This window comes from Pipistrellus hanaki, assembly GCF_964339955.1.
Source record: "Pipistrellus hanaki genome assembly, chromosome: 3".
In the NCBI taxonomy this organism is placed as follows: domain Eukaryota; kingdom Metazoa; phylum Chordata; class Mammalia; order Chiroptera; family Vespertilionidae; genus Pipistrellus; species Pipistrellus hanaki.
In genome coordinates this window covers 154,187,158-154,201,558 of record NC_140505.1, presented here as the reverse complement: position 1 = coordinate 154,201,558, position 14,401 = coordinate 154,187,158, and the positions used below count along the sequence as shown (strand labels likewise).

Sequence of the window (14,401 nt, the reverse complement as noted above, 5' to 3'; positions counted from 1 at the left end):
ATCCAAACCAAGGGCCAGCTTTACCAGAACATCTGGACAAAAAGAGGCGATGAAAAGGCAATGAATCTAGGAACTAAACCCCAAGGGACAAGTCCAGAGGGTGTGGGTGTGTGTAAGAGACCAATTAAAATTATCACAAAAGCATCATAGAAAGTATCAGTTAAATAGATTATTAATACTAATTAGATTTGTGCCCATAGTTTTGGGACTTGTAACCACAGAACACCATCCTCCTTTTTAAAGTTCTTTTAAAAATATACGTGTAAAACAAAAACTTCAATATTTGTCTTTGAATATTCTCTTGCCTGACCCCATTCCATTCCAATCCCGGTTACTATACCAGAGCAAATATTTAAGGAAGTGATTCAGAGAAATAACCAAATATCCAGGCATTTTGTTTGTGTGTGCATGAAATGGAGGGGTTCTGAAATACAGCCAGAGGCTAAGAAAATATTTTATTAGCAATTCATCAGCTAAACACTGGAGCTTTCCTTTTAAGCGGAGACTTCTGTTCACCAAAAGTTCATTAATGTTTTTGTTGGTGAGGGAGAGAAGGGAGATGGGATGGGGCAGAAGGCCCCTGAGTCATTTCATTAAGTCTAAACAGTTACTTCAATTTAAGAATCGTTAAAACAAGAAAACAAAACATTCTTGGCTGATAATAAATAGTTGTTAAATGAAATACTTTGGAATTTTATTGGTTTTTAGAAGGGGGGAAAATGAGGAAGGTGCTCTGTACACAGCAGGAAAACAGTGTAGTGAGGCCTGTGAAATAAGGCAGCTATCAAACTAACAACCAGGCTTCATGATAAATGAAAACAAAATGCCCTCCTGGAGAAAATCATTGTTTTGGGGGGAAAAAAAAAAACAAAAAAAAAAACCAATGTCAAATGACACAGGATCATAGAAAAATTTTTTAAAAAAAAAAATGTCTAAGAAAGTGTAAGTTATTGCTTTAACTTGCCTATTCCTGTTTTGCAGCAAAAAAAAAAAAAAAAGAAACACAACTCTCTGATCCTCACACCAACCTTGGGCTCCCAAAGTCCCCGAACCTTCCCTATGACCACCACGAAGGTCAAAAGTCCACAAGTTCCTCTTTCGGTTGCCAGCTCCATCAATAGCCCTGGGAAACTTCAGCCTCCCTTCTCAGCAAGGACAAAGGAAGTCCAGCAGAAAGGCCAGTTCATTCCATGAACACACAGACCCAATCCTATTACAAAAGGCAGATTCCTATCTCTACCCTCACAATCCCCCGTCCTCCCACAAATAAACAAGCCATCAGAAACCGCGCCGCATTCCGATCATCTCCAATGTATGAACTACTTCACCGAGGCGGGATCTGACCACGCAGCCAGTCATCAGGCTGACAGGCTGTGAAGGAATGCAGGGGCTCCAGCCTTCTACCCGGAGGAAACACTGAGGTTTCCTTTTCATCAGCCGCTCTGGTGAGTGCATCGGTGTGTTCATTTCCGATGGTTCCTTTTGGCAGAGGGGTCTCCACACCATGTGCCCAACGGTTCCCCCCTGCAAGGTATTTCATTCTTCAGTTTGAAGAGTCTTTTTCTTAAGGCATCCGGGAACATAAAATAGCTGGATGTCTTCTGATGGGTCAACCTTTCTGCAGCTCTGTGACCTTATGTTTTCACTGACAAAAATGCTTCTGTCTAAACATCGGAGGGGGATCTAAATCCTAGGGTTCACCCTCTTCTAGGAAGTGCTACATTCAGTAAAAGTGCCAGAAACACGTGTCCTAATACAACAGACAAGGAAGTAGTGCAAGAACCTTTTAAAGGACAATTATTGAATAAACCCCTTAAAACTTTTCTGAGCTTGTTTCAGTACTTGAGAGGCACCTGGGAATCTGCAGCGAATACACAGGGGTTTCACTTCGGGCTTTGTTTACAGCAACCCCATTGAGTAATGGTTGGCTTTAACCACTCTGAGCTTTAGGGAGCCCAGAGATTAACTGAAATTTTTTTCACAAAATCTATAGATGCACTAAAGCTTTTTTTTTTTTAATTAATTAAACAAACAAACAAACAAAAACAAACACCTACCTGATCTGTGGAAGGAAACCAAGCACACAAAATGGCTCTGAAACCAAGTTACTTTGTTTTGTGTCTGTGTATGTATGCACACACCAGATAGATAGATAGATACAGAGAGAGAGAGAGGGGGGGGGGGGGGGGAAGAAAAGGAGAGAGGGAGGGAAGAGGGAGGGAGGAAGAGAGAGAGAGATAGAGATATGAGTGTGGTACAACCTGATTGTAAACTTGGGATGTCTGTTATTTCAACGAACCTATAGTTCTTTAGAATACTTTTTTCCTAGTCCTGCATTTATGCAATATTGAATGATTCCTCCAGAACAATCTGTTTTATGTGTTCAAATGGTACTATCAGCTATTAAACTACTCATAACTTTTGCATCTTTCTCACAGCATCATATCACTCAGCACTATATTTTAATAGAAGGAAGCTAACACCCTCTGCTTCCTAATTAATGAAGTTACACATGAGGGTGGACCCCATACAATCTCACCCTTATGTGTGTGCCTAGGGAAAGCAGAAGAAAATTAAGCTTTGAGATAAGGCCAAAAATAAGGAAAGTCTTTAAAATGCTGATTAAAAACTGTCATTTGTCTTGTAACATTCAGATAGTGATGATGAGTGCAAAACTCTGTAAACATACTAAAAGCCACTGAATTGTACTATTTTAGAGTAAATTTTATGTTATGGTATGTGAATTATTTCTCAATAAGCTTGTGTTTAAAATGAAAATAGACCAAGCTAAGAATTCTTCTATCTTTATTCATCTTTGTAAACTCAGCATCTAGAATAGTGCCGTCAGTAGATACTCAACTTCTTTGAAAAGCTGTCATTTGTATAACACATCATGTTTTTTGAAGAACTTTCATTGACATTATTATTAATTTTTTGAGGGTGCTTCTGTCATACAGAGAGCCACAGAATTTTACTATACTATAACAGTTCAGCCACACTAAAATTGCTGTTTTGTCCAATTTAGTTCAATCTCCCAAAGTTAAAAAGATTACATTCAATAGCCAAATCAGAAAACACCTTATATTGACAACTAAAAGTGAATTTTTAAAATGTAATAATTAATTGGAAACATTTGTTTTGATTGATTTGTTGAGATTTCTTCCACTTTAAAGCTGTAATTTCATAAACATCTAATGACCAACTCAATGAAATGATGGGGAATGTAACCTGAGTGTTGAGACAGGAAAAGGTGTAGTGACCACTTGTATATCACAGATACAAAAGAGACAATTTGAAATTAATCTAATGAGGTTATGAAGCCCAAGATCAGGGTCAATGCCATAAGGTGAGTTTACTGAGTGTAATACAACATGAGCGGGAAAGAAAAGGAATCTTCACAGCAACAGCCAATACTGAAGGGATATTATTCAAGGAAAAATCTTGTGATAAGTAACTCTAAGCTCAAAGATGGTCTCTCATTTTCAGCCTTAGAAAGAATGTAGCACACATCTACAACATGGGCAGGGAGGGAACTAGCCAAGATATTTTGTCCTGTGCAATAAGCAAGCTGAACAATAGATATAAAGTATAATCACATGGCATGTTTTTAAAATGAGATCTCAAACTTTAAAAACCTGACATTTAAAAATGGATTTTTAAAAACTGGTAGCTAGTGGTTGCCTCTGGGGGGTGCAAGAATGAAGGAAGTTTACTTTCACTTTACTCACTTCTATATTGTTTTTTTTTTTTTTTTTTAATACTGCCTTTTTAAAATTCAAGAGTACAATGCCCCGAAACCTTAAGTTACCATCACATCTTGACTTAACTAAAGAGGAACCTGAAAAGGCTTGAACCAACTTCCGCAAAGACCCACAGATGAAGAGATACACATTAGGAAGTACATTAGGCAGGAGAGAAGGCAGAATGGACTAGTAAGATCAGACTAGACAGAGAGCAGAATGGGAAGGAAACTGCAGAGAAGAGACAAGCGAACGATTTGTCAAGTGGGAAGGAAGCAGCGGTGAAAAAAAGCACAAAAGGAACCGAGCAACCAAAGACAACTTAGATGTGAAAGAGACTCATTAGAGTTGAACTTTAAATGGCAGAATGATGGGAAAGGAAGAGAAATAAATATGGAAAAACACTGAGAACCTTGAGTTGCTGTAACTGACAGCGCTACCCTTGACATCATTTTAGTCAATGGTGTGCTATCCTTAGTCACATATACTGTTGTAAGTACAAGATGCAGTAAACACTAACAGTGTAACTGGAGCAACACTCCACAAAGGGTCAAACAGGACTGCCCTGTTGTGTTCTCAGGCTGTGAGGCCACTTGGTTGAGGTATTCAACAATGAGGCATGTTTTGTCAGAGCTTAAGGGGAGTCATGGGGCAATCAAACACTATTGTTCCCTCTTACCTGCGCCTGGATACCAACCCACAAGCGGGCATCAGTGGTTCTCAATTTATTTATTCTCTTTTGAGGGACAAAGTTAAGTTTCCCTGGAGGCAAACTTAGACATGGTGGTGAACCTTACTTGTTACCAACAGCCTCTCCAAACACGTACCCAGTCCTTGAAAAATTATGTGGTAAAATATGTGTAACTGTGGCCACCGATGGAACCCACCCACACTTTGCAGAAGAGCCCAGAACTCATCCTACAGGAAAAGGGTCAAACTCAGAAATAAGTCTTCAGCTGAAACAGCCTAAGTTTCAAAACTTTCATTTTTAAAGATCAGTTTCTTATTTTGGGGGGTTGGTTTTTTTGTTTGTTTGTTTTTAGAGAGGAAGGGAGAAGAGAAAAATATTGATGGGCTGAATCCTGCCCACCTCACAATGGGACGGAGCTCTGACTAGGAATCAAATCAGCAACCTCTCAGGGCAAGGAACCACTGTGCCCAACCAACTGAGCCACACTGGCGAGGGCTCAATATAAAAAAAATTGTTTTTTAAATTACAAATCCACCATGGCCAGTGTGGCTCAGTTGGTTGAAGTGTGGTCCCATACACCAAAAGGTAGTGGGTTTGATCCCTGGGAGACAACCAATGGATGTTTCTCACATCAATGTTCCTCTCTGTATATATATATATATATCTATCTCCTTCCCTCTCTAAAATTTTTATTTTTTAAATCACAACTCCAAGTTTGTAAGTTTTAGACAGAGTACACACACACACACACACACACACATATAAATACTACGTTCTCCCATTTTGGTTGTGCAAAGAAATACTGGGCCTCCCAGTTCTAGATTAAGAGCAATTCCAGTGGATAAGAAAGTTGTAATGGTTAAAGAGGTGGTATTTATATGCTCTTAAAACACACACACACACAGTAGTAGCCCTGTGCACAAATCTGTGTGCCAGCAGCTTGCCTGCCGCCCTCCTATAGCTCTCCGCCCACTGCCCTGCCCTGCCCTCCTGTAGCTGCCTCTGCCCCCCTCTCATAGCTTGCTGCCCTGTCCCCTCCTAATGGTCAGTGATCTGGTCATTACGAGGTCAGTCATTAAGATTCATTGAGGAACGACCATTTGCTTATTACATCTTTATTATATATTTTATTGAAGGGAAAGAGATATAGAAACATCAATGATGAGAGAGAATCATTGATCAGCTGTCTCCTGCACACCTCCTACTAGGGATATGCCCAAAGCCAAGGTACATGCCCTTGACTGGAATCGAACCTGAGACCCCTTAGTCTGCAGGCCAATGTTCTATCCACTGAGCCAAACCAGTTAGGGTGGATGTTTTTATTCAGAGAGAAACATGGATTGGTTGTCTCCCATACATGTCCCTACTGGGGACTAAACCCACGTTGGTATATGTCCTGACTGGAATGGAACCCAAAATCTTTTAACGGGAAGATGATCCAACCAACTGAGCCACCCGACCAGGGCAGTATTTATTTGTTTTTAAGGGATCACTTAGGAAGTGTGACTATTGTGAATCAGATGAAAAGAGCACTGTAATTAGTTAATTTGGAGTTTATTTCTGCTTTTATCTTTACAACTGAATAGAAAGTTACTTCTAATTTTATTTATCCCTTTGTAATACGAGGGTGAAATCTCACTTCTACTTTCCAAGGATGCTGTGAAGCAAGAGTAAGAAAACATCAGTCTATGTATACCACTTATTTTCTTGAATTGGAGACTTGCACATTATAGAAGTGTGAACTCTCTCTGTCCTAGGACCCACACAACAAATTAAACTGAAGGTAAAACATGATTTCTGAAGGCTTTCTTTTAAGCCAAGGTCATGAAACTGGACCCTACTCCTTCCTGTAAAGCTGTGCTCCCATTAGTAAGACTGACAAACATGTTAAGGATGGGGGTATGGTAGCACACATCTGGTCTTGGTCTTGGTCTAAGCTCAAGAAGTTCCTTAAGCTCTCTGACCTTCCCATTTCTCTTTATAAAATAAGGATAAATCCCTACTCTTTTGGATAATATCTGTAACAAAGCACCAACACAAGGACTGGCGATCCTAACTTTTAAATGCCCTAATTTGATTACATAACCTTGTCTTCCAGGAAAGCTCTTCCTGTGTTCACCTGTCTCAGTATCCACACCGTCACACAAAATCTATGAGCTCTTATCTACAACTGGACTCTCCCTGGGCACCCTGGGCACGGCCCCCACCGTATCCACCGTGTATGAAGTCCTTACAGATTCTGCTTCTTCACTTCTCTGGTTTCATGTCCCCCCACTCCTGTGTGTCCCTCATCATGGTGCTTAAACTCCTGTCAGAGCCTCATAACTAATTTCCCTGCATTCTTCAAACAGGTGGTATCTTACTCAAGTTCAAATATTAATCATCTCTTCCAAAGTACTAACACTGGCTTCAAGATAATATCTAAAATCCTTGGCAAGAAATTCAAAGCTTCGCAGGATCTGGCCCTGCCTTCCAGCTGCTCCCAATTTGGAATTCTGATATTCCAGGAGTGTGAAACCAACTTCACTAACTAGCCGCACATCTCAGGCTGTTCTTTCTGTTTGACATAGTTTCCCCTCCATCCCCTTAACCTGGGAATTTTTTATTTTTTTTTTTGGGGGGGGGTGTAAGGAGGGGGGGTCTTCCTTAAGAATTATTTCTTTTTACAAAACCTTCAGATTACTTTATTAGAATACTTAACACGCAGGATTTCACATATTTGTTTACTGTATTATCTCCTTTACTCAGTGGTAAACTGTTGCAGGGCAGGAACTAAGTCTTACATTACATCCAGGTGCTGACTATACACAGCACACAGAAACAGGTAAAACTTACTAACTGCCCTTCGAATGGTGGAGCCAAAATGGAGCTGAACAATGTATTTAAGGGCATGAATAAGAAAACGTGCCCATTGCCGAAACCAGTTTGGCTCAGTGGATAGAGCATCGGCCTGCAGACTGAAGGGTCCCAGGTTCGATTCCGGTCAAGGGCATGTACCTTGGTTTTGGGCACATCCCCAGTAGGGGGTGTGCAGGAGGCAGCTGATCGATGTTTCTCTCTCATTGATGTTTCTAACTATCTCTCTTCCTTCCTCTCTGTTAAAAAAAAAAAAAAAAAAATCAATAAAATATATATTTTTTAATTAATTTATTTGTTTTAATATATTTTATTGATTCTTTACAGAGAGGAAGGGAGAGGGACAGAGAGTTAGAAACATCCATCAGCCGCCTCCTGAACACCCCCCACTGGGGATGTGCCCGCAAACAAGGTACATGCCCTTGACTGGAATCGAACCTGGAACCTTTCATTCCACAGGCCCACGCTCTATCCACTGAGCCAAACCGAATTCGGCTATTTTTTTTTTTAATTAAAAAAAAAGGCCGAAACCGGTTTGGCTCAGCGGTAGAGCGTCGGTCTGCGGACTGAAAGGTCCGGGGTTCGATTCCGGTCAAGGGCATGTACATTGGTTGTGGGCACATCCCCCGTCGGGGGTGTGCAAGAGGCAGCTGGTCGATGTTTCTCTCTCAATGACATTTCCAGCTCTCTATCTCTCTCCCTTCCTCTCTGTAAAAAAATCAATAAAATATAATAAAAAAAAAGAAAGAAAATGTGTCCACAATAAAGATGCGTATTAAGGATGATGTTCTTTTCAGTTGTACACTTGAAACCTGTATGGTTTTAAAAACCAATGTCAACCCAATAAATTCAATTAAAATTGTAAAAGATGTGTATTTAAAAACGGATGTCTTTTTAAAAAATATACTTTATTTTAGAGAGGAAGGAAGAAGGAGGGAGAGAAATAGAAACATCAATAAGTCGTTGATCGGCTGCCTCCTGCACGCCCCCTACTGGGATCAAGCCCACAACCCAGGCATATGCCCTGACAGAAAATCAAACTGTGACCTGATTCATAGAAGCATTGAGCCACACCAGCTGGACTAAAAACTGATGTTTTAAATGGAGTCATTTTTAACGTTTAGTCTACAGATTTTTTTTTGTAAGGAAAACTTGTTTTGAGGCTTACAGATTTCCAGAAAATGTAAACCAAATCAATTACTTTAATTACAGATGATTAACAGTAAACAATTCAATGCTTTCCTAACAATTGGTAGAAAAATTATTTCTTGCTTATTGCAAGTAAGCATATGTGGGAGGAAGAGGAGGCTAGGAAAATAATGTGGGAGACACAAAATGAGAGCTATTTAAACTCAGCATACATTAGCATCAACCAAATTAAAATAACATTAAGCCAAACCAACTTATAATAGGTGGAAACAACTAAATACAAGCTAGCAATAAGTTGCTTTAGTTCAATGGAAACTTGGGTTTTGACTATGTAACAGTCAATGTGCCTGTGACTTCTGTATTTTTAGTGCAAAAAGGAAACCTACCTCCCTCTTTTTGGAGGGGGTGCACTTCCAGCTTATTTCCATAATACAGAACACCTTCTTATTTGCTGATTCAATTAGAGGAGAAACTGGAGAATCAAAGAAAATATTTTCAATTTATAACCCCCGAGTCAAAGCTAAGTGTGGGAATTCCAGGACACTCTTGTGAACAAGAGAAAGCAGGAAGAGGTAAGATGGTTGAATCAGAACTTCTTAAGGAACCAGGACTGAAGGTAGTGTCTTCCCAGAACCAGTTCCTGAGGGTGGGGGAGGGGGCCGAAGACTCATTCTTTCCACTCATCATTTACTGAGTATTTCCTCAGTTGGGTCTTCTGTAAAACGTCTACTTCCCGAAGTTGTGAGAGTAACAACAGCCAATATTTACCAAGCACCTTCCTTGCTTAATGATTTACAACCCCATGAGCCCCATCATTGCTACTTTGCAGACGAGATAACTAGACCACAATGGGACTTAGGATGACCAAGGCTTTGGAATTTAGGCATTTTAACCCTGGAGCCTTCTGAACAATTAACCTAAGTGCCTCAACAAATGTGCTCCCTTCCTTCTCAGCCAATTATATTCCTAGCTTCTAAGGAAAAAAGGAAGTGCCCTATTTTTAAAGCAACTGCTGTGTTGTGTGCCTGGCATGGTGAATTCATGTCTTCATAACAGTTTGGAAAGTTGGTTTATATTTCAAATCAAAGGAAGCTTTCCCCAGTGAAAAATTTGTTTTACATAGAAAATCATTCTCCAGTGGCTTTCCTGACATAAATCTTCCTGAGTTTGAGCCCCAGGAGGCAGGTTTTCCCAGGGCGCGATTCCCACTCTGGGGAAAAAGTGACTATCCGAGGTCCAGATGTACAGAATTGAGAATTCTTAGCAACAGCAGCTTTGGGGTTCTAGAATGAAGCCACCAACTGAACTTTTCATCTCCAACCTCCCGCAAAAGCAACAAAAAAAGGGAAGGCAGCAGAGACCTTGTCTGTGTGACCTGCCCCCTCAGCTCATTCACCTTGATAAACCAAATCTCTGTTGCACATATCCCTGATACTGAAAATAGCTGCAATTTAATAGTTTTATTATGGTCTATATATTGTATTTGAAATGTCCCCGGATATTGAAGTCCTCGCCGGAACTTGACTATAAAATACTAATTAAGAAAAAACAAACAAAGAATCTCAGTGTATTTGCAAAGTACTTCATATGCATTTGAAACACATGACCCCCGAGAAATGACTGCCCAAAGGAAGCCATAAAGTTATTAAATCCAAAGCTTTTCATTTTCTTGACATGCTCTTTGTATTCACTTCAGAAGTTTAGTTACCGATACTGTTTGCCTTTGGGTATCTGCAATTTGGTGAACCAAAACTTGGGGGAAATGTGATTATTTAATAACAAAACAATGAAAAGCAGAAAAAAAGGATTTCCATTTGTACAGGTGTGGGGGCGTGGCCTCTGAGGATATTCTTTCCCCGGAGATGATTACTTTTGGATTCTAACCCTCACACGTGATCTGAAATGCAGGCGAAAACAGCAAAGAAGCAACAGATACGGTGGCTGCTTATTGGATGTCTAGACTGCAGGCAAACCCCAAATACCAAGGAAGCATCCATGTGTCAAACCAGCATAATTTTTGAGCTATGCCTGGGGTCACATACAAAAAAAAAAAAAAAAAAAGGAAAGAAAAAAGTTAGCTTGAAAAGAAAATCTAAGAGGGGTAACCAGAAGGTCAACCACAATTCCCAGGAACTGGGACGCACAGCGAGCCCTGGTCCTTCCCAGCAGCTTCCTCCCCAGCCCCCACACAAAATCTCCAAGGCCCAGCTCCCCGTGTGCAGGCTTCTTCAAGGTCATCCCGAGATAACACAGTGAACAATCGCCAGACATTGAGCCAAGCATACCTTCGGGCCAAGAATGATCTCCCCTTCCCCAAAAATCATTATACAAATACTTCAAATGCCGCCAGGCTCTCTCCAGCTACACCAGAAACAAACTCCCCCTAACTTTTAATTATTTAGGCTGAGCAATTAATAAAACGTGCTCGGTTTTGCAACATAAATTATTAAAAGGCTTTTCAAGTCTGGCGAACTCCAGTTCAAAAACAGGTGCTTACTGACAAGGTCAAATCCTTTTTTCTTTTTCTTTTTTTTAACTATTCAAAGAAAAAGGGGAGAAAAGTTTTATTAACCTTCTTTAGGAACAGGTGAGGAGTTGGAGGGGAAAGGATCGCGGGGATAAAACTGTCTCCCCACAGGGAGCGTGCTTGGCTAAACAGTAATCCTTAGTCTAGCCATCGGACGTTGGAGGAAGAGAAATAAAAACAAAGAAATCTACTGGGGTCCTAGTTACCGGGACAAACTCTGCAGCGTCCTCTTACCACCCAAAGAAACCGCCATCACCACCACCACCACCCCAACCCAAACAAACCTCGCCCCTCCCACACGCAAACACAAAAGGAAGCAGCAGCAAGCACCCGGAGCCCCGCAACTTCCCCACGGTGGTTTCTTTGCGTGTCGTCGGGGCTTGGGTCCCCCGAACGTGTGCGGGCCGAGGCTCAGCTGCTTGGGAATTGGGGGGGGTGGGGTGGGGGATTGCTGGGTTTCCCAGAAAGCAGCAAATTGTCTCCCCCGTCCTCTCAAGGCAATCGGGTCCCCCACGGCCCTCGTGTCTCCCCCCCACCCCCAACCTGCGCCTCCCCCTTGGGCACGCGGTGACCCCACCAAGAAAGAGGCACCGCGGTAGCAGCAAAGAGCAGAGCTCCCCGCCGGATCTGTTGGCAAATAAAAACAGCTCGGGTCGGGAAGAAAGTTCCACGGGGAGCTGCTGGCCGGGGCGAGGGCGGAGGGACCTCACCTGCGCCGGCACCACCGGCCCCTCGCCGCCGGCGCCCGCCCGCCCGCCCAGCGCGGCGCCTCCCGCAGGCCGCGCCTCCCTCCCGCACGCCGAGCTGCCGGGGCTTGTTCCTCCTCATGGCTTTGCCCTGACGTAATTCAAACATGGCAACAGTTCCACTTCAAAGGCGAAGCCCCAGACCTCCCAGACGCAGGCTCCGGGCCGCGGGTAACGGACCGGGAACTCGGGGCCACGCTCTTCCCGGCCCTTTGGGGCCGTCGCCGCACCGAGGCGAGGGGACCCCCCCCACGCCGCCTCCCTCCCCGCCCGGAGCGCCCGGAGCGCGGAAGCCCGCCGCCTCCCCGCGCACCAGCATGGCACCTCACCCAGGAGCGCCGCCAAAGTTTCCCCGCGCCGGGCAGGGGGACAAAAGCCCCTCCAGAAAGTCGCCCCAACTTCACGGGGGGGCGCCCGGCCCGCACGGCCCTCCGCCCGCAGCCGCCCCGCGCGCCGGCGGGGCCCGCATGGGCGCATGCAAAGCCCTTTGTTTTGCGTCCGGCCCGGCGTTGCCTACGTGCGGCATCGGGATGCCGGATGGTCTCCCCGGGGCCAGACACCCGGCGGGCACCCCGGGAGGGCTCGGCACCCCGCGCCGCCGCAGCCCTGTCCGTCCTCCCCACCTCCCCTCCCCTCGGCGGCGGGCCCGTTCCATCCCCAAGTTCTGCCCGGTCCCTGGATGGACAGACGCCTGCCTGGGTCACCCGCCCCACCCCGGCCAGGAGAGTTGGTGACTTTCACTCTGCTTTTGTAAACTGGCAGGACGCCATCATCTGCAAAACCACATTGTCCTGCCGGGCGGGCGGCCGGACGCGGCAGCGCCCGCGGCTCGCGGCTGACCTGGAGCCGGACGGACACTCCCGGCGAGAATCAGGTCGCCGCTCCGACCGAGCACGTGGTCCGTCAGGTTCGGCACAAAAACGCGGCGCCCGGCGGGGTCCTCTGGCCCCGGGGGCGCACGCCGCGCCGCCGCCTCCGTCCCCGGGGTCCGAGGGCTCGGACGGGCCATCTGAAGCCAAACACGCGTCGGCCCTTTAGAGAAAAGCCCTCGCCGCGGCGCCCACCGCCACGCTACAGGTGAATCCACGGCGAACTAAACTTGGGGGGCTGCCCCCAGACACCCAGAGCGCTGCCTGGGCGCGGCCCGGAGGCGTGGGGGAGCCCGGGCTGCTCCCCGAGGGGCGGCCGCGTGCGGCTCTCATTGTCGCATCCGCGTCCCCCCGGAGTCCGGCACCAACAACGCCCGGCGCCGCGTGCGCTTGGCAACCCCGGCGGCACCGACCCAGAGGCCGGTTTAAAACCCCCTCCTGCCCTCCGCCAGCTCGCAAGTCCACACACCGCAACTTTAAGTTTGTAGGGTCCACCTTTCTCAAAACACGCGCAAAGGGGCTGCTGCCATCAACACTAAGCCACGAGGTCCACAGCCGCCGGAGCCCCGACCCCTCCCGGGCGCGCGCCCACACCGCGCACCGATCCCCGGGGAGGGGGGGGGGGTGCCCCCTCCGCCAATTGCCAGCGAGTCGTTTTCCCCTCGGGCCTTTCCAGCCACCGGGCTGGCTCTGCTCCTGGGCGCCCGAGATCGCTGCGGCTGACAAAAAAAGTCATTGTCACCTTTACCGTGGATGCCGCCGCCCCAACTCCGGCGGCTCCGCACGCGTTCCCAGGCTCCCCCCTCCACGTCCCCCGCCGCAAGACTTTCGGTTTGCCTTCCGTCCCCTCCCTCCGTCCCCGATGGAAAGAGACACACACTTTAAAACGTGCGCATACAAAAGGATCGGGGGGTCCGGGGGAAATCACGAACACAGCGCTCCCCGCAATGCCATCTCCAAGACAAAACTTCCTGTGTGTGCGTGTGCGTGTGCGTGTGTGTGTCTGTGTGTAAGGACTGGGGGAGGTGGGGGAGATGAAATGAGAGAGGGAGAGAAAAAAAAGAAGCCACTCTGAAATCAAAGCCTAGGGAAGAGTTTTGCACCCGAGTAATGGTCGGAGTCACTCACCTTCCACACGCAGCCGTTCCACGCGCAGTCAGCGTCCCCAAGGTGCGGCGTGCACGCCAGGCCAGCCACCCCCACCCCGCGCCTGTCGCTCCCTCCTTCCCCAACTGCCTTGTCTGGGAAGATTGTCTCCTTGCAGTTCTGCAGTTGCTACCGCCGCTGGCCGGGGAAGGTGTAGATTCCGCTTTCCCTCTGCGCACGCGCGGCTCCCGGTGCAAAATTCTACTGAATCGGGCTCATTTGCATGCGGGCGCGCGGGCGCGCGGGCGCGTCGAGGGCGGCGGAGGCGAGGAGGCCCGGCGGCCGCGCGCGCTCCCGGCGCCTCTATTGTCCTTTTAAGGGGAGAAGCGCCGCGGCGCGGGAAACGCGGCGGCGGCCGGAGGCTCACGGGGGCGGGGACTGCTTACTACGGGTGACGTCACGTAAACAAACGCCTCCCGGGCGGAGGCGGCGGCGGCCGAGGGGGCGTGGCGGGGCGGGGAAGGCGGAAAGGTTATAGCCACGCGGGGCGAACGCTCAGCCTGCGCGACGCGCCTGCCACCCTCCAGTTCTCGGGCTGCGCGCACAGGTCTTTCGCGTTGGAAAACCGTTCGGAAAGCTGCTTTGCAAAATGTTCACACCTGTGCCCCGGTTTCTAGCCTGAGGTGTGGTTTTGCAAGCACCCAGACGGCATTTATTTTTATTTTATTTATTTTTGC

General features: G+C 46.5%; 1 protein-coding gene across 4 annotated transcripts in view; it reads right to left on the bottom strand.

Annotated features, from left to right (window-relative positions):
• SINHCAF (SIN3-HDAC complex associated factor) overlaps positions 1–13,909 on the bottom strand; it is a 34,332-nt gene extending 20,423 nt beyond the window's left edge. Inside the window, exon 1 of one of the 4 annotated variants that reach the window (XM_084877896.1) lies at positions 13,707–13,909. The gene's annotated coding sequence lies outside the window, so the exon portion shown is untranslated. Of the gene's footprint in view, positions 1–11,673; positions 11,803–12,038; positions 12,318–13,320; positions 13,394–13,706 lie in introns of those variants that run through there. The other 3 variants (XM_084877894.1, XM_084877897.1, XM_084877895.1) reach the window with 3 other exon arrangements.
• Positions 13,910–14,401: the final 492 nt, after the last annotated feature.